The sequence below is a fragment of the Ovis canadensis genome, chromosome 7 (assembly GCF_042477335.2).
Source record: "Ovis canadensis isolate MfBH-ARS-UI-01 breed Bighorn chromosome 7, ARS-UI_OviCan_v2, whole genome shotgun sequence".
Lineage (NCBI taxonomy): Eukaryota > Metazoa > Chordata > Mammalia > Artiodactyla > Bovidae > Ovis > Ovis canadensis.
This window is the reverse complement of record NC_091251.1, coordinates 104,126,734-104,148,379: the sequence shown is the minus strand read 5'-3', so window position 1 is coordinate 104,148,379 and position 21,646 is coordinate 104,126,734. Positions and strand designations below refer to the sequence as shown.

Sequence of the window (21,646 nt, the reverse complement as noted above, 5' to 3'; positions counted from 1 at the left end):
TTGAGAGTCAAAACTTGCAATATATCTGCTTGTAGAAACAAACCCTTCAGTGAGACATGAAAGGCAGCCTGCTGGAGTATTTTAATAGAATAAGGTCCTGGAACATAGATTTTAATAACATTCAACTCACTTCTTAATTAGGTCACATCAGTAAAAATATATGCAAATTTATGGGTTTTCAATGAATTTGGCAATAAAAATCTAATCCATCATTTGTAGAAGGAACACATTTGTGCACAAATAATTGTGTATTTATCTCAATCCTATTATTATACAATATTCACATTGCAGAAAGTCTTTAACTTCAGATAATAATGATGATGATTTTGCTCTATAGAGGTGATTTAAAGGCAAGTGGGAAAGGAGAAAAGTAATGGGAACTCAGGTCATAAAACAGCATCATTATTGCTATCAAGAGTCGAAGGGACTTGACCCGAGAGGTTGCTGTTTTAACAATTTTTTTTTCTTAAACATGAAAGAAACATCTTGTATGAATTTGTTGGATATTTTTGATGTCCACATGTGAAAAAAAATGTTACAATCAAATGTATAAACATGTCTTTCTTGATATGTGTGTATCATGAAAGTAAAAGTGTTATTCACTCAGGAGTGTCTGACTCTCTGCAACCCCTTAGACTGTAACCCACCAGGCTCCTCTGTACACAGGATTCTCCAGGCAAGAATACTGTAGTGGGTTGCCATTTCCTTCTCCAGGAGATCTTCCCAACCCAGGGATTGAACCCAGGTCTCCCGTATTGCAGGCAGCTTCTTTACCATCTGAGCCAGCAGGGAAAATGTTTTAATGTGTATAATGATAGTCATAAATGTGGTCATATGATCCCTTCTTTACTTCAAATTCTACTATCAGACTTTTCCTTCCCTCCTGCCTCCTACAGGCAGAGAAAACAATACAGAGTCTCTCAGGCTGATGGAGAAACAGAGTGTCTGCATGGCTAGATCAGAGAGAGCGGGGAAAGAGTTCTTAAAAATTGGGTAGACCACGTCCACACACACACACACACATACACACACACACACAGGGAAGGACTTTGGATTTTAAGCATAGCAAAAGTCAAGGCATACCTTTCAAAGGAGAGAAATAAGACATTTTACATTTTGAACAGTAATTCTAGTTGCTGACTGGTTTATGCTTAATAGATAGGAATAAGGATAAGTAGGTAACCAAGTTAGGAAATTACCACATTAATCCAAACAGGGCTGGGGTCCGTGTGGAATCTGAATATGTGATGAGAGCAGTGAAATTTGAAGGTAGAGTATGTAGAGCTTGTGAAAGAACTAAATGTCCCACCATTTTGTCTTTATTCACACTGATGACCTGACTCAAATGCTGCTTCCACAGTGTTTGCCTACATAAATCCAATATACTCATTAGTAGCCAGCTCAAATTCCCTTCCCATGATTCTCAGACTACTCTGTTCTACAGTAATCATATCCTCTCCATAACTCATATGCTGTATTTTCTAGCATGTCCCAAACTGTTTCTAAATCCCAACAGCCAAAGACCAACAAGAACCAATTGAAAGATTGCTAACTTGCTGAACAAAACAGAGGATACCCCCGAAGAAAGCATAAAATATCCCACCAGATAAAAAGAGGACCTAAGGACATAACAGGGTGTTGAAAATGGGAGAGTTCCAGTAGAATTTAAATGGTGCAGTGTTTTGTTTGAAACAAAACAAAGCAGCCCTTTTATATATAAAGATTTAGGCTTAGGCTGAGAAGCAGGACTCAGTGTCCCATTTCTTTGGAAACTACTAGTTATGGAAAAGTGGAATCTTTTGTCCCTTTTGTCTTAGACTTTGAAGCTGACTGAAAATCAGAGCTGCTTCTCCATATCAAAGTGACCCAAATAGCTAGGATCTTCCAGACAAAAATGAGATGGTTCCTTTCTCACCAATATGATTTGAAACAGCAAAGTGGATAGCAGTTTATGATTTTAGATGTTTTTAAGACTGTATCTCAATAACAAGTAAATGCAGTTTCTAGGGATTTACACTGTGTATTACAGAACTCTGGTGTTTGGTGGGAGGTTATTGGTCATCCTTTTCCGAGAGTGAGAGGGCTGCTGATTATATTTCTCATAAAATTTTTAGCAAATTTTTTTTTAAAGTATGTGAAACTAGGACTTCCCAGGGAGGAGGGCATGGCAACCCACTCCAATATTCTTGCCTGGACAATCCCCACGGACAGAGAAGGCTGGCGGGCTACAGTCCATGTGGTCACAAATAGTTGGACACGACTGAGTGATTAAGCACAGCACAGCACAGCACAGAGCTTCTCAGGTGGCGCTAGTGATAAATAATCCTCCAGGTAATGCAGAGATGCAGATTCAATCCCTGAGTTGGGAAGAACTCCTGGAGCAGGAAATGGCAATCACTCCAGGATTCTTGCCTGGAAAATTCCATGGACAGTGGAGCTTGGCAGGCTGCAGTTAATGGGACCACAAAGATTCGGATGTGACTGAGCAACTGAGCAGAAACACACAAACATGAACCTAAGAATAAACACACCTAAGGAGGCAAAGGACCTGCACTGCAAAAGCTGTAGTACACTGATGGAATAAATTGAAAAATGACACAAAATAATGGAAATATATATCACATTCTTGGGTTGGAAGAATCCATTTGTCTAAACAACTGTACTACCCAAGGCAATCTCAGATTCAATGCAATCCCTGCCAAATTACCAATGGTCTTTTTCATAGAACTAGATGAAAAAAAAAAAAGTTGCAGGAAACATAGAAGATCCTGAATAGCTAAAGCAATCTTGAGAAAGAAAAATGAAGGTGGAGCAATCAGGCTTCCCACCTTAAGACTATCTTGCAAAACTATAGTCATCAAAAATATCATATGGGCACAAAAGCAGGCATATAGATCAATGGGATAAGACAGAAAATCCAGAGATTAACCGCACACCTATGGCCACCTACTCTGTGACAAAGAAGGCAAGAATACACAATGAAGAGAAGTCGATCTCTAATAAGTTGTGCTGGAAACTGGACAGCTCCATGTGAAAGAATGAAGTTAGAACCTTCTCTAACAACAGATAAAAAAAATAAACTCAAAATGGATTAAACATCTAAACGTAAGACCAGATATCACAAAACTTCTAAAGGAAAACCTGGGCAGAACACTCTGACATTAAATTGAAGCAATATGTTTTTGGATCTGTCTCCTAGAGTAATGAAAATAAAAACAAAAATAAATAAATGAGACATAATTAAACTTAAAAGTTTTTGCACAGCAAGGAAACCATAAACAAAATGAAAAGGTAATCTATAATATATAGAAAATATTTGCAAACAGTGTTACCAACAAATGATTGATTTCTAAAATATGCAAATAGCTCATACAGATAAATATATAAAAATAAAAATAAAAAAAGGGCAAAAGGTCTATAGAGACATTTCTCCAAAGAAGACATACAAGTGCCAATGGACATAGGAGAAAATGTTCAACATTTCTAATTATTAAAGAAATGCAAATCAAAACTATAATGAAGTATCACCTCACACAGGTCAGAAAGGCCATCATTAAAAAGTTTACAAACAATAAATGCTGGAGAGGGTGTGGAGAAAAAGGAACTCTACCACACCATTGCTGGGCATGTAAATTGGCGTAGCCACTATGGAGAACAGTATGGAGGTTCCTTAAAAAACTAAAAATAGAGTTACCACTTGATTTCAGAGATCCCACTCCTGGCATATATCTGAAGAAAACTATAAACTGGAAAGATACAGGCACTCAAATATTTGTTGCAGCACTAATTAGAACAGCCAGGATATGCAAGCAAATTAGATGTCCATCAACAGGTAAAGGAGTTGTTTTACACACCCATACACACACACAGTGAAATATTAATCAACCATAGAAAAGAATGAAATATGACATTTGCAGCAACATTGATGGCCTTACAGACTATCATACCAAGTGAAGTAAGCCAGACAACAAAAGACAAACATCATGCATTGCTTTATATGTGGAATCTTAAATGATACAAATCAACTTATTTATAAAACAGAAATATACTAACAGACAGAGTAAACAAATTCATGGTTTTCAAAGGGGAAAGAAGATAGAAAATAAATTAGGAATTTGGGATTAACATATATATATATATATATATATATATATATACACACATATATATACATACACATATACATACTATATATATATTATAAAATAGATAACCAAGAAGGACCTACTATACAGCACAGGGAAATAGTCTCAATATATTGTAATAACCTATAAAGGAACATAATCTGAAAAATAATATATATGTATATGTGTAACTGAATCACATTGCTGTACATCTGAATCTAACAACATTGTAAACCAACTATACTTTAAGGAAAACACTGGGAAAATATGAAATGAAGAAATAAGAGATACACTAAGAAACTGTGCTAAGTCACTAAAGACGTGAACTTGTGATATTTACCCACAAGCTACTAGTCAGAAGGTACCGCTAAGCATCTTTAAGTGTGTGTTACCTATTCCATATATTCCCTCCCCCCAAACATCTTCATATTGATAGTATTTACATCCGTTAGAACAACTGCTAAATAGATATTCAAACACGAGTTGCACTGTGGATTTACTAGAACTACATTCTCCAGACATGTATTCTTGAGTGTACACAAAGTTTAGTTTTCTGGAATTTCTGGTTTAGTGATTATTGATCTATTACATATATTAGTTTCATAGAGCTGCTGTCACAAGTTACCATAAACTCCATATCTTAAAACAATGGAAATTTATTGTCTTTCAGGCCAGGAGACCAGAAGTCCAAAACCAGGTTGTCAGCAGGGTCATACTCCCTTCAGAGGTTCTGCAGGGATTCTGCTTTTTCACTCCTCCAGCTTCTGGTGATGAGGCATTCCTTGGCTTGTGGCTGCCTCTGTCTGCCTTATCTTCACATTTATCTCTGCATTTTGAACTGTGGTGTTGGAGAAGACTCTTCAGAGTCCCTTGGACAGCAAGGAGATCCAACCAGTCCATCCTAAAGGAAATCAGTCCTGAATATTCATTGGAAGGACTGATGCTGAAGCTGAAACTCCAATACTTTGGCCACCTGATGCAAAGAACTGACTCACTGGAAGAGACCCTGATGCTGGGAGAGATTGAAGGTAAGAGGAGAAGGGGACAACAGAGGATGAGATGGTTGGATGGCGTCACTGACTCAATGGACATGAGTCTGAGTAAACTTCAGGAGTTAGTGATGGACAGAGAGGCCTGGTGTGCAGTCCATGGGGTCCCAAAGAGTTAGACATGACTGAGTGACTGAACTACACTAAATCTTATTTATTGTGTATCTATTATCCTCAATGGTGAAAAATTGAAAGCATTTCCCCTAAAGTCAGGAACAAGACAAGGGTGCCCACTTTCACCACTACTATTCAACATAGTTCTGGAAGTTTTGGCCACAACAATCAGAGCAGAAAAAGAAATAAAAGGAATCCAAATTGGAAAGGAAGAAGTAAAACTCTCACTGTTTGCAGATGACATGATCCTCTACATAGAAAACCCTAAAGACTCCACCAGAAAATTGCTAGAGCTAATCAATGAATATAGTAAAGTTGCAGGATATAAAATCAACACACAGAAATCTCTTGCATTCCTATACACTAATAATGAGAAAGTAGATAAAGAAATTAAGGAAACAATTCCATTCACCATTGCAACGAAAAGGATAAAATACTTGGGAATATATCTACCTAAAGAAACTAAAGACCTATATATAGAAAACTATAAAACACTGATGAAAGAAATCAAAGAGGACACTAATACATGGAGAAATATACGATGTTCATGGATCCAAAGAATCAATATAGTGAAAATGAGTACACTAGCCAAAGCAATTTACAAATTCAATGCAATCCCTATCAAGCTATCAGCGATATTTTTCACAGAACTAGAACAAATAATTTCAAGATTTGTATGGAAATACAAAAAACCTCGAATAGCCAAAGCAATCTTGAGAAAGTAGAATGGAACTGGAGGAATCAACTTGCCTGACTTCAGGCTCTACTACAAAGCCACAGTCATCAAGACAGTATGGTACTGGCACAAAGACAGACATATAGATCAATGGAACAAAATAGAAAGCCCAGAGATAAATCCACACACATATGGACACCTTATCTTTGACAAAGGAGGCAAGAATATACAATGGAGTAAAGACAATCTCTTTAACAAGCAGTGCTGGGAAAACTGGTCAACCACTTGTAAAAGATGAAATTATATCACTTTCTAACACCGCACACAAAAATAAACTCAAAATGGATTAAAGATCTAAATGTAAGACCAGAAACTATAAACCTCCCAGAGGAGAACATAGGCAAAACACTCTCAGACATAAATCACAGCAGGATCCTCTATGATCCACTTCCCAGAATTCTGGAAATAAAAGCAAAAATAAACACATGGGATCTGATTAAAATTAAAAGCTTCTGCACAACAAAGGAAAATATAAGCAAGGTGAAAAGACAGCCTTCTAAATGGGAGAAAATAATAGCAAATGAAACAACTGACTAAAAACTCATCTCAAAAATATACAAACAACTTATGCAACTCAATTCCAGAAAAATAAACGACCCAATCAAAAAATGGGCCAAAGAACTAAATAGACATTTCTCCAAAGAAGACATACGGATGGCTAACAAACACATGAAAAGATGCTCAACATCACTCATTATTAGAGAAATACAAATCAAAACCACAATGAGGTACCACTTCACACCAGTCAGAATGTCTGCGATCCAAAAATCTGCAAGCAATAAATGCTGGAGAGGGTGTGGAGAAAAGGAAACCCTCCTACACTGTTGGTGGGAATGCAAACTAGTACAACCACTATGGAAAACAGTGTGGAGATTCCTTAAAAAATTGCAAATAGAACTGCCATATGACCCAGCAATCCCACTGCTGGGCATACACACCGAGGAAACCAGAATTGAAAAAGACACATGTACCCCAATGTTCATCACAGGACTGTTTATAATAGCCAGGACATGAAAACAACCTAGATGTCCATCAGCAGATGAATGGATAAGAAAGCTGTGGTACATATACACAATGGAGTATTGCTCAGCCATTAAAAAGAATACATTTGAATCAGTTCTGATGAGATGGATGAAACTGGAGCCGATTATACAGAGTGAAGTAAGCCAGAAAGAAAAACACCAATACAATATACTAACACATATATATGGAATTTAGAAAGATGGCAATGATGACCCTGTATGCAAGACAGCAAAAAAGACACAGATGTGTATAGCGGACTTTTGGACTCAGGGAGAGAGAGAGGGTGGGATGATTTGGGAGAATGGCATTGAAACATGTATACTATCATGTAAGAATCAAATCACCAGTCTATGTCCGATGCAGGATACAGCATGCTTGGGGCTGGTGCATGGGGATGACCCAGAGGGATGTTGTGGGGAGGGAGGTGGGAGGGGGGTTCATGTTTGGGATAGCATGTACACCCGTGGTGGATTCATGTCAATGTATGGCAAAACCAATACAGTATTATAAAGTAAAATAAAGTAAAAATAAAAAGTTAAAAAAAAAACTCTAATATAAGGAAACATTTTTGTTTTTGTATTTAGTGTCCAAACTCATAATCCAGGATAAACTCTTTCAAGGTCCTTTAATTAATCCCATTTTTTGACTTAAGATTTACTCTTTCTGCCTTATCAAGCAATAGTTCACAGTTTCCAGGGTTAGGATGTGGAAATATCTTCTTACTCCATGTAGCCCACCACACATAGTTTTCTTGTAAATTAAAAATGCAGGAGAGAGAGGTGGGAGGGCAGTATAGGAGGAGGGGGACAGACGAATGTTTCCCTATGGGCGATTCATGATGATGTGTGGCAGCATCTATCACGCTATTGTAGGGTAATTATCCTCCAACTAAAGTAAAATTTTAAAAAATGTAACCATGGACTACGCTTCTAGTTGTTTCACTATTTTAAATAGTAATTTGATCACATTATCCTTATTAATTTTCCAAGAATATCCTTTGTGCTCACTGTTTCAATTAAAGCATATGTTAGATCTTATAAACCATTACTATTGTTCTGTTAATACAGGTCCCAAATACTTATTTGGAAATGCTAATGGTAACACAACTCACAGTTGGCAATTATTTAATGTGCGGCAATGTGCTTTTGTTCCAGTACACAGCTCTGAACACTGACAGCTGATTGTTTATACATGATGAAGCACCTGTATTATGCACAGTTTATAACAACAGTGATTTCATTATTTCTTGCGTGTATATCTAACACAGAGTGAGAGGTTCCTTCCACATCCGCTTTATTCCGGGACCAGAGCTGAAGAAACCACCGCTAATAGGAACATACTGATCTTGCGGCAGAAGAAAGAGAAGCAGACTCAGGGAGAAAGGCTCGAAAGGCTGTTGCTTGAGACTGACACACAGTACTTTTGCTCACATTCAATTTACAGAAACACGAAGCATGGCCAGTTTGGAAGGCAACAGACACAGGGTGTATGAGAGAAGAGTAGAGAGAAGCATGATCTTCTCATATGGAGATACTACACAGAACTTTTTGATTAACAGCTCAACCATGTCTAGCTCCTGCCTCAAAAAACTCACTCATATATTTGTTATTGAATACATCCTTTCTGATGAGGCCTTGGCTCAACTATCTTGGTCATGGCAGACTTTCTAAATGACAAGAGTAAAGGGAATGTTGAGCATCATTTTTTAACTACTAAATTAAAGAAAAAATAAGTTGAGAATTTTTAGTAGTAAAATTTTACCTTATCAGAAATAGCACATGTACGCTTGTCTGCTATATTCCAAACCCAATTTATCTACCATTCAAAAATACTAGACCATTGGGTATGTTTTTCCATTGTTCCATCCATAGTCCTTTTATCTTTACCTCATTTAAATTTATGTGAGGCAACAAACAAATACCATGGAGGAAAAAAAAAAGAAAAATATTAAAAGGATCGCATAAAAATTAGGTCATTAACTAAGAAGCACCATCGTGGCAGGTTACAGTTCTAATGATGGAAGACATGATTTAAAAATTAATTCACGTCTGTAATACACTGGCAAAAATCTATTTCTCTCTGTGACCACCTTACCACCAATCAATAAATATTCACGAGACACCTGTGGATATGTGTTGCAGAAAGGTATTAAACTTCTAAACACTGGAAACATCACAGCTGGCCTGCTTAATATAGTAGCTTTTGCTAAGTCTCTAAAGTGTGGCACAGCAGGTGATGTTAGACCAGGTAAGAATTTAAGCAGAATAAATTACAAGATGAACTATTAATCCCCACTGACCATGAATTCCTGGTTAACAAGAGACAGACAAATTAGACTAAATGTTCTTTAACTCAAGGGTATTATTTCTAGCTTAAATAGCTAGCCCCTTTGATCAGACATGACATTAATCCTCTCTGAAGAAAGGTACCACGGGCCTTTCAGTGACAATAAGTAAATAGGATATTTTCCAGGTGCTGTTCTTTGTAGGGTGCCTTTAGGGGAAGAGCAGTAATAGAATTCATCATTTAATGATTTTACACTCAAAAGTGAACGTATCTGTAATGTTTTAATCAATTTCAGACCATTTCCCAAATATTAAATTAGAAAAAAACTACTGTCTACAACATCCGATTACTCATAGATAAGGTCAGAGAGACGAGACTAAAGAGGAGATTGTAACAGACGGATACATGAGTTGTTGTGTTTAATTTTAATATGTAGCAACAGTATGTGTTAGTTAAACTTAATGAAATCTTAGGTCATAATAAAATACAAATTCTGTAACAAGTAAATAGATACTTTGTTCTAAAAGGTGTTCAGAAAAAGTCTGGGCAGAATGCTTTACTCTGGGCATGGTATTTGGAGAGAAACATGAAAATAAAATACTATCTGGAATCCAGAAGAAAGGACAGGATGGCAGAAACTCTAAATCATGCCGTATTTACTCACTCAAAAAGCAAGCACTGAGAACATGTGTTGGAAGAAAGTTAGGAGGAATCACATGTATTTATAGCTAGGACAAGGACAGACTTAGAGATAGAATCAAGAGATGATTTCTTAAAATTACTAAAGCCTGCATAGGAAGGACATTATACTTTTTCTGGGTATCTTCAGAAAACAGAATAAGGACGGAGAAATATATTTGGACTTTGTATTAAATCATACATCCAACAATCAGATTTAATCAAAATAGAAGGGAATGAAATAGTCTTAAACCTCAGGCATGCAAGGATAAAATAAGTCCCTTTTCTTGCATTCTTCAGAAACTGGGAACCTCTTTTTTGGCTGAAATATTGAACGAGATGCCCGAGAGTCTTGCCCAATGATTAGATTCACTGAATTTATGCCAAGTTCGGCAATCACTTGTACATCTCACAAAATAGGAGTCACAGCAACAAAAGATGGGGATTGGAGGGCATGCACGTGGGGGCAGCAGAGTGAAATCAAACACAGTGAAGGCACGGGTTTGAGTTTCCTTTCGCTCAGCTCAGTAATTTACACTTCACACGTGCTACCGTAAGCATGAAATGCTCCCTGTGGGTACACAGCCGGAGTTGGGAAAGGATAAGACTCTGTGAGAATTTTGAGTTCATGCATATAACGATGCATCATTGTTTTAATCCTTGCGTAGTTAACACCCTAATTATTTCACGCTGTCACTCACACAAACAGGAGAAGTAGGGCAGAGCAGGTAGACAGTATTTTTCCACTTGCAAGCTTCTTTCAAAAATATAATCAAATGAAATATAGAACAATGCAATGTTAAAAAGACAATTTGTTATGGAAACAGAATCACACAAAACATTCATCTGTATGTGTTCCTAACACTGCTGATAGTTTTTTTTAATCCCAGAGTCACCAAGTTTCTAATATATGTCTTGCTTCAGCTATTCTAACACATTTTGGTTAATTCTGAGTTTGCTTTTTCTACTTCTAGCTCTTCCAGGCACAATGTCTGGCTCTCTTCTCTTGAATGTGTGCTTAATGTTGCCTCCTCTGAGTCATCTATATACATTTTAGTACTATTCCTAAAAAGACCAAAAAAAAAAAAAAAAAGACTTCTCACTGTATCTTCCTGGTTTCTGCTTTTAACACTATTTCTGAGACATTTTCCCTGGATTTCAAAATTAGAAAGGCTATTTTCACCTATAGTCCTCCAGCACTTACTTCTGAAAACTTCCTCATCATGCTCATGTTACATGTATATTCTCGTTTAAGGCTCACAGTAACCCAAATTTATAAATAGGAAAACAGACTGAGGGGATTTCAGTATCTTGCCTGAGAAAGTACAAAGCTTTCTCTGGGAATCAAGCCCTTGTCTGATAACATAAACCATGAAGGTCGATATGTACACATATTCAAAGAAAACAAATTGCAAGCCGTCATCACAGATTTCATTATGAATTTAAAAGTTTTCTTCTGAAAAGTTTTAATGCATTTTTTTTTCCAGAACAGCTTTTATTGCAGCCTTTTCCTGTGTAGGTAGGTTATTTAAAAATATATACAGGAATGAGTTATTAACAGACCTTGATAACGTGTCACTGATAGAGATGTTGAAAGTTCCTTCCACAGCACTGGCAACTTGCTTTATAAAAACTTTTTTGGCAACTTTGGTTTCTAAGCTGCATTATAAGAAGCCACAAGGAAACCAAAGTGGGGGGGAAGTAGATTCACTGAGATATTTTTATTTTACTAATCCCTGGAACTCCACGTGGCCTGGGACCACAAGAGTTACTACTGCATAGATGAACACAGATGTCTAGTTATGGCTAAAACTGTTGCCTGTTACTGAAAATTATGGGATATTATGAGCAGTAAAGGAGATCCTCGGCCACAACCACATACTAGTATTGCTTCTGGATAAAGAACCACTTTTGTTTGAAAATTAAGAATTGCTTAATGGAATAAAGCACTCTTGAAATTCAATGAGACTGTTGCTTCCAGTTCCTATATCCCAGATGTTGCCAGCATTTGTTTAATCCTTGGTGGTGTGCTGCTCTAGGATGCTAAAGATGAATAATGCTGGTTGTTCCCATGGATGTGATCAATCTAATTAGAGAGGCTCTGGGATATAGGTTTTATTAGTTTAAATTGAGTGAATCCAGTTCTTATGGCCAAGCACAGCTTCCTTGGTGAGTATTGGTATTGAAGCACAGAAATCATGGCAGGAAAAAAAAAAAAAAAAGAAAGAAAAACAAAAACCTTCCTTACTCCATGATATCTACCTAGATCATACCCATTCATACCCCTTCATACCCATTACCAATCTCAAAAGCAGAAACAGGAGACACTTATCCCTCTAGTCCTTTTTAACTGTCTCTCCTCAACTTTTACAGTAACACATTTATAGAAACATTTACGGTTGTGTTAAGTATTTTGAAACATTTTCAACAATGTGTAAGTGGTGCTCCCTTCACTCAAATAACAGCACTATACACATTTCTAATTCACAGGCTATAAACTCACTCAAGATACAGAACTGCCACTTGGCCCTCAATTTAAGCTCAAATGCAAATTAGAAATTTCCCCAGATTATCACATAATATATAATTGTTAATTTTTCAACAAGAAGTTTCCTGTGGTTTAGCAAGGTTTTCCTTACCTTCCAGGTTGCCAGTAATAATCAGAGGTTTCTAATTAGATTTCAGGCATGTTCAAGAAATGTTTTTGCCTTTAACCTTGGAATCATTTTCCAAGGTTAGTTCGCACGGAATAAACACTTATAATCATGTAACATTCACTTGGATTCCTTTATTCTCAAAATATGTATTTCATCCTTCTACATTCTCCTTTTAAAAATGCCATTGTAAATTATTAAACAATCTCAATGAATAACTTTAGACTTTACATCTGATGTCCAAATAAGGGTCTATCAATTTCACTTTCACGAAGAGGTTTTTTAAAAAGTTTTACCATAAACGGAAGTCAATGTAGAACTACTTATCAGCATCCTTAGTTAAACTCATGGTCCCAATCACGTGAGGGAAGCTAATGCATGTTACTGACATGCTTACCTCAGGCTTGTGTTCAGACTTCCCATCCTGGGAGTCACATAAACATGGCCTCAAAGTGAAAAGTAGTCAGTGTTTGAAACAAGTTCCAGTTCTGACCTAGAGATTTTGATCAAAGAAACATTACAAACTGGGGAGACTTCAAAAAGATCTTCAAATGCTTTAAAAAGCAAGCAAGCAAACAAACAAAAATCCCTTTTCTGCGAAAATATATTGGTACCTTTCTAGAAGACTATAGATCAGACACCCCACACTGAGCATGCCCCCTTTCACTGGAACAAGACTGTGTCATTGTTCCCTTTGTAAATAATCACCTACAGAGCATGTCTTATACAAACAAGCAGTGGCAGGTCATATACAAACAGAATGAAAGTTAAGGGCTCGTCCTGGTTATCTGTAGCTTTCTTCTAGCAAATGAACTGATCTGTACATTAACTTTATGCCTCTATTCCTAGCCCCTAAGATTATGTACTTGTACTCAGGAACAAAATACCTATAGACGAATTCAGGTCTTGTCATTTCAATAACTGAATTATGAAGACTAGATTAGATATAGCTAATAGCTACTAAGCCATGCATGAAAGCTACAGGATTCAACTTTGCTCATTGTCTTCAGATTACATCTAATGCAAAGATCTATGTTTGATTTTTCTTTTCATCCTCCTGACAAGATAATTGTCAGTCTACTTTTATTTGCTCTGGTTTTTAAATACTCCCTCCCAGTATGGTGCTAAATGCTCAGTGTAGCCTCCTTCCAATTTCATCTCCATCCAATTATCTTCACATCGGTTTATACTCACCTCTGAAACTTGACCTGTTTGCCATTATCCAGTGAAAAGGTTGTCAAATTGTAAACAGCCACAGAATATTTTTAGGCTCTGAGAGCCAAATGGTCTCTTTCACAACTACTCAGCCCCTGCAATTATATCACAAAAGCAGTTGTAGATCGTATGTAAACAAATGAATGTTGCTGTATTCCAATAAAACTTAATTTACGAAAATAGGCAGCAGGCCAAGTTTAACCCACATGCTGAAGTTTGCTGACTCCTACTCCAGTGAAACACACTGGACCCCAACAAATCACCAAATTGTCTATGAGAAAATCAAGCATTTGGACACTAATTTCTCCAGATAACCCCTGTAATGAAAGATTTCTTGGAATTGGTCTCTTTCTCATCACTCTCTCTCCAGCTTTTCTTGGAATATTTGAAATCAGGGTAATACTCTTACCATAAAATTAATATCTTTAAGTGACAGGGAAAATACATAATATAATGTTCATCTCATTAGTGAACAGAGTTGATGAAAATACATGGCATAATTTTAATTAACAGAAGCAAGTCACCTCACTTGAATCGTTGACCATTGGTTTCTTTTTCTAGGCAGATGGAAAATATTTGAAGTATATTACTTCAGTGATTAGCTTTCCATTTCCTTGCATCTTTTGAATAGCAGAAATAGCCAAGGTTAATTTCTATTAGCCTAATGCCCAAGGCCCCTTCTTCTGCGGGCACTGATCCCTACTCTCAGGTTACTTTGCTGCCCTGAGGCTATTTACTATCTTCTGTGAAGTCACAGGCTGAATATTAGTTAATGCTTACCTTGTCTACTCTGCACTAGAACCTTCAGTTCAGTTCAGTTCAGCCACTCAGTCGTGTCCGACTCTTTGCGACCCCATGAATCGCAGCACGCCAGGCCTCCCGGTCCATCACCAACTCCCAGAGTTCACTCAGACTCACGTCCATCGAGTCAGTGACACCATCCAGCCATCTCATCCTCAGTCGTCCCCTTCTCCTCCTGCCCCTCAATCCCTCTGAGCATCAGAGTCTTTTCCAATGAGTCAAACCTTTGCATGAGGTGACCAAAGTACTGGAGCTTCAGCTTTAGCATCATTCCTTGTGAAGAAATCCCAGGGCTGATCTCCTTCAGAATGGACTGGTTGGATCTCCTTGCAGTCCAAGGGACTCTCAAGAGTCTTCTCCAACACCACAGTTCAAAAGCATCAATTCTTCGGTGCTCAGCCTTCTTCACAGTCCAACTCTCACATCCATACATGACCACAGGAAAAACCATAGCTTTGACTAGATGGACCTTTGTTGGCAAAGTAATGTCTCTGCTTTTGAATATGCTGTCTAGGTTGGTCATAACTTTTCTTCCAGGGAGTAAGCATCTTTTAATTTCATGGCTGCAGTCACCATCTGCAGTGATTTTGGAGCCCAAAAAAATAAAGTCTGACACTGTTTCCACTGTTTCCCCATTTATTTCCCATGAAGTGATGGGACCAGATGCCATGATCTTTGTTTTCTGAATGTGAAGGTTTAAGCCAACTATTTCACTCTCCTCTTCAACTTTCATCAAGAGGCTTTTGAGCTCCTCTTCACTTTCTGCCCTAAGGGTGGTGTCATCTGCATATCTGAGGTGATTGATATTTCTCCCGGACATCTTGATTCCAGCTTGTTTCTTCCAGCCCAGCGTTTCTCATGATGGACTCTGCATAGACGTACCATAGGCATGCATATAAGATCCATAGGCATGGCCAAATTCATTCAGCTGCTAAAAAAGGAAGGACATTTTAGTTCTTTTGATTGGCCTGTGCCATCCTTTGTCTTTTCCAATCATATTTTCACTCTTAATCAGAAATGTTTCCCTTTCATAATGAATTCTCCAGTGGGCTCTGCAGACCTTGTGTTCCATACAGAGTGCATTTCTGAGCTACTGACGTTAAATTACATAGGAAAGAAATCTTAAAAATTAGGGCAGAAATTGCAAAAGAAACAAAAGAGACCATAGCAAAAATCAACAAAGCCAAAAGCTGGTTCTTTGAAAGGATAAATAAAATTGACAAACCATTAGCCAGACTCATCAAGAAGCAAAGAGAGAAAAATCAAATCAATAAAATTAGAAATGAAAATGGAGAGATCACAACGGACAACACAGAAATACAAAGGATCATAAGAGACTACTATCAGCAATTATATGCCAATAAAATGGACAATGTGGAAGAAATGGACAAATTCTTAGAAAAGTACAATTTTCCAAAACTGAACCAGGAAGAAATAGAAAATCTTAACAGACCCATCACAAGCACGGAAATTGAAACTGTAATCAGAAATCTTCCAGCAAACAAAAGCCCAGGTCCAGACGGCTTCACAGCTGAATTCTACCAAAAATTTCGAGAAGAGCTAACACCTATCCTCCTCAAACTCTTCCAGAAAATTGCAGAGGAAGGTAAACTTCCAAGCTCATTCTATGAGGCCACCATCACCCAAATACCAAAACCTGACAAAGATGTCACAAAAAAAGAAAACTACAGGCCAATAAAACTGATGAACATAGATGCAAAAATCCTCAACAAAATTCTAGCAATCAGAATCCAACAACACATTAAAAAGATCATATACCATGACCAAGTGGGCTTTATCCCAGGGATGCAAGGATTCTTCAATATCCGCAAATCAATCAATGCAATTCACCACATTAACAAATTGAAAAATAAAAACCATATGATTATCTCCATAGATGCAGAGAAGGCCTTTGACAAAATTCAACATCCATTTATGATAAAAATTCTCCAGAAAGCAGGAATAGAAGGAACATACCTCAACATAATAAAAGCTATCTATGACAAACCCACAGCAAACATTATCCTCAATGGTGAAAAATTGAAAGCATTTCCCCTAAAGTCAGGAACAAGACAAGGGTGTCCACTTTCACCGCTACTATTCAACATAGTTCTGGAAGTTTTGGCCACAGCAATCAGAGCAGAAAAAGAAATAAAAGGAATCCAAATTGGAAAAGAAGAAGTAAAACTCTCACTGTTTGCAGATGACATGATCCTCTACATGGAAAACCCTAAAGACTCCACCAGAAAATTACTAGAGCTAATCAATGAATATAGTAAAGTTGCAGGATATAAAATCAACACACAGAAATCCCTTGCATTCTTATACACTAATAATGAGAAAGTAGAAAAAGAAATTAAGGAAACAATTCCATTCACCATGGCAATGAAAAGAATAAAATACTTAGGAATGTATCTACCTAAAGAAACTAAAGACCTATATATAGAAAACTATAAAACACTGATGAAAGAAATCAAAGAAGACACTAATAGATGGAGAAATATACCATGTTCATGGATCGGAAGAATCAATATAGTGAAAATGAGTATACTACCCAAAGCAATTTATAAGTTCAATGCAATCCCTATCAAGCTACCAGCCACATTTTTCACAGAACTAGAACAAATAATTTCAAGATTTGTATGGAAATACAAAAAACCTCAAATAGCCAAAGCAATCTTGAGAAAGAAGAATGGAACTGGAGGAATCAACTTGCCTGACTTCAGGCTCTACTACAAAGCCACAGTCATCAAGACAGTATGGTACTGGCACAAAGACAGACATATAGATCAATGGAACAAAATAGAAAGCCCAGAGATAAATCCACACACATATGGACACCTTATCTTTGACAAAGGAGGCAAGAATATACAATGGAGTAAAGATAATCTCTTTAACAAGTGGTGCTGGGAAAACTGGTCAACCACTTGTAAAAGAATGAAACTAGATCACTTTCTAACACCGCACACAAAAATAAACTCAAAATGGATTAAAGATCTAAATGTAAGATCAGAAACTATAAAACTCCTAGAGGAGAACATAGGCAAAACACTCTCAGACATAAATCACAGCAGGATCCTCTATGATCCACCTCCCAGAATTCTGTTGTTATGGGGAGGGAGGTGGGAGGGGGGTTCATGTTTGGGAATGCATGTAAGAATTAAAGATTTTAAAATTTAAAAAATAAAAAACTAAAATTAAAAAAAAAAATAAAAGCAAAAATAAACAAATGGGATCTAATTAAAATTAAAAGCTTCTGCACAACAAAGGAAAATATAAGCAAAGTGAAAAGACAGCCTTCTGAATGGGAGAAAATAATAGCAAATGAAGCAACTGACAAACAACTAATCTCAAAAATATACAAGCAACTTCTGCAGCTCAATTCCAGAAAAATAAACGACCCAATCAAAAAATGGGCCAAAGAACTAAATAGACATTTCTCCAAAGAAGACATACGGATGGCTAACAAACACATGAAAAGATGCTCAACATCACTCATTATCAGAGAAATGCAAATCAAGACCACAATGAGGTACCACTTCACACCAGTCAGAATGGCTGCAATCCAAAAATCTGCAAGCAATAAATGCTGGAGAGGGTGTGGAGAAAAGGGAACCCTCCTACACTGTTGGTGGGAATGCAAACTAGTACAGCCACTATGGAGAACAGTGTGGAGATTCCTTAAAAAATTGCAAATAGAACTACCTTATGACCCAGCAATCCCACTCCTGGGCATACACACCGAGGAAACCAGAATTGAAAGAGACACATGTACCCCAATGTTCATCGCAGCACTGTTTATAATAGCCAGGACATGGAAACAACCTAGATGTCCATCAGCAGATGAATGGATAAGAAAGCTGTGGTACATATACACAATGGAGTATTACTCAGCCATAAAAAAGAATTCATTTGAATCAGTTCTGATGAGATGGATGAAACTGGAGCCGATTATACAGAGTGAAGTAAGCCAGAAAGAAAAACACCAATACAGTATACTAACACATATATATGGAATTTAGGAAGATGGCAATGATGACCCTGTATGCAAGACAGGGAAAGAGACACAGATGTGTATAACGGACCTTTGGACTCAGAGGGAGAGGGAGAGGGTGGGATGATTTGGGAGAATGACATTCTAACATGTATACTATCATGTAAGAATTGAATCGCCAGTCTATATCTGACGCAGGATGCAGCATGCTTGGGGCTGGTGCATGGGGATGACCCAGAGAGATGTTATGGGGCGGGAGGTGGGAGGGGGGTTCATGTTTGGGAACGCATGTAAGAATTAAAGATATTAAAATTTAAAAAATAAAAAACTAAAAAAAAATAAAAATTAAAAAAAAATTACATACCATTCATACATATGTAGCATTACTTGGTTAACTGGAAGTAAGACTAATTAAGGATTGTTCTGTTTGTTTTCAAATGAGGGCTTAGAAATACTTTTATCCATTTTTAAAAAAGGAAACTGTCCTAAGAAACTTAGGACTTTTTTGAAAAAAATACAGCGCATAGTGCATGCATGCATGCTAAGCCACTTGAGTCGCGTCCAACTCTTTGCAACCCTGTGGACTATAGCTCGCCAGGCTCCTCTGTCCATGGGATTCTCCAGGCTAGAATACTGGAGTGGGTTGCTGTGCCCTCCTCCAGGGGATCTTCATAACCGGGGACTGAACCTACCTCTCCCCCATCTCCTGCATTGACAGGTAGGTTCTTTACCACTAGCGCCACCTGGGAAGTCCAAAGGACATAGCAACTATACAAAGCAAAAGAAGTATATGTGAGTTAGGAGAATAACAACAAAAAAATCAGAATAAACTGGTAGTTTCCAAGCATGGGAGGTTGGAAGAGAATCGATGAAGACTGTTAAAGGATACAAACTTCCAGTTATTAAACGAGTACAGTCTGGGGCTATAATGTACAACATGGCAACTATAGTTAATAATACTGTAATGCATATTCGAGAGTTGCCAAGAGAATAAATTAAACCCTGATCATACACACAAGAAATTGTAATTATGTGAGGTGATGGATGTGTTAACTACTTTATTGTGGTAATCACTTTGCAATATATACATATATAAAATCTCTACATTGTATATATTAAACTTATACAATGATATGTCAATTACATCTCAATAAATCTGGGAAATGGATTTTTTTAAAAAATTACTTTGGAACATTTCCAAAAATTGAAGAGGGACACGAGTGACAAATGTGGAGAATAATTAAAACAAAAACACTTACAAGGCACAAGTTCTTTGGGAGATCAATAGTAGAACTCCAGAAACTGAAGAGTGTGATAAAGTCAATCCCGGGCACCTGAGATTAAGAATCCATAAATAAGAACTAAAAATTTAGGAGAAAAACTTGACCAAGTAAAATTATATTTCATTACTGAAAAAGTTTATTAATCAAGTTATGTACATTCATTTTCTTGGAAGAAGCTAGAAAGACATTTACCATTAATAATTAAATCAACCAGTTTTTTTTTTCTGTTTATTTGTTTTTGTTTTTGTGCCTGATGGCGCATCACTACTAGTTGTTAGTTGAAAGGAACCTACCATTGGGATTGCCTATGAGAAGCGCAATTAAGGACCATCAAAGCCATCAAGAGACTGCATGTGTACAGAATGTAAATGAATTACAAAAATTTACAAGGAAATGGTTCCACAGAGGGAGTCTAGTGACATAACCATCAAGGCTCAGTCTTTAAATGACTTCTAATTTCTACAAGAACTCTAGGATGGAATTAATTCCATGTAAGTTACTGCAAAACATCTATTTTATGATATAATTTGGAGATCCGACACCATGTGTGAGCTTTTATGTATTAAGACATTTAAAACAACTGAATCATTAATTATTGAAAGAGTCATGTTAGCAATTATTAGAACCATCCCAGGGCCCTGCTGCAGGGCTCTGGATGGTACAACTCTTACTGTGTTAGTCTCCCAGTTGAGTATGACTTCTTGCAGCCCCATGGACTATAGTCCATCAGGCTCCTCTGCCCATGGAATTCTCCAGGCAAGAATACTGGAGTGGGTAGCCATTCCCTTCTCCAGGGGATCTTCCCAACCCAGGGATCAAACCCAGGTCTCCTACATTGCAGGAAGATTCTTTACCATCCGAGCCACCAAGGAAGCCCTTAGTCAGGGCTTAAGTCTCGCAGCTCCCTTAGGAGAGCTTTGCTAGAATGAAGGCCACAAACATGATCCCACATTCAATGTTCCCCTAACTGAATTTAACTGTAATCAACAACTTCCAGGGAATGGCACGTTAGAGGATCCTTTAAATAACAACTCATCAACTCCCGATATCAAATGCTTTGTCACGATATTCCCCAGTGGTAAGACTGTAGATTTAATTTTAAAAGAACAAGAAAGGAGAGGGGAAAGTATTGGTTGGCTAGGGTTGCCATATCAAAATGTCACAGACTGGGTGATTTAACAGAGATTTGCTTTCTCATGCTTCTGGAGCCTAAAAGTCCAAGATCAAGTGTGGACAGGTCTGGCTCCTCTTGAGGCCTCTCTCCTTGGTTTGCCAGTGGATGTCTTCTCACCGTGTCCTCACATGCATCCCCTCTGTGAACTTGTATCCCTGTTGTTTCTTTGTATGTTCTGATATCATCCTACGATAACAGTCAGATAATCATTAGTTAGCGTTAGTCGCTCAGTCGTGACCAACTCTTCGACTCCATGGACTGTAGCCTGCCAGGCTCCTCTGTCCATGGAATTCTCCAGACAAGAATACAGGAGTCATTTGGCCAAACGCACCTGGGGAATAGTAAAAGAAACCGCAGGACTGAATGTCCATGGTGAATTGAGTTACCTACCTGCTTCATGGACATACCGTGCCATGAGAAGAAAGGCCACATTTATAACATAATCTACATGACCCTGCAGAATCCAGATTAACTCTCAGGATCCATTTTTTTACTATTTCTACTTCTCTCTTAAA

General features: G+C 37.4%; 1 long non-coding RNA gene across 1 annotated transcript in view; it reads right to left on the bottom strand.

Annotated features, from left to right (window-relative positions):
* Positions 1–20,010, bottom strand: part of LOC138443227 (uncharacterized) — a 113,967-nt gene extending 93,957 nt beyond the window's left edge. The window contains exons 1-5 of the long non-coding RNA XR_011258033.1: positions 19,934–20,010; positions 19,367–19,442; positions 14,660–15,611; positions 13,859–13,974; positions 13,062–13,157 (exon numbers count right to left, since the gene is read on the bottom strand). This is a non-coding gene — a long non-coding RNA (uncharacterized lncRNA). The remainder of the gene's footprint in view (positions 1–13,061; positions 13,158–13,858; positions 13,975–14,659; positions 15,612–19,366; positions 19,443–19,933) is intronic.
* Between the last annotated feature and the right edge of the window lie 1,636 nt (positions 20,011–21,646).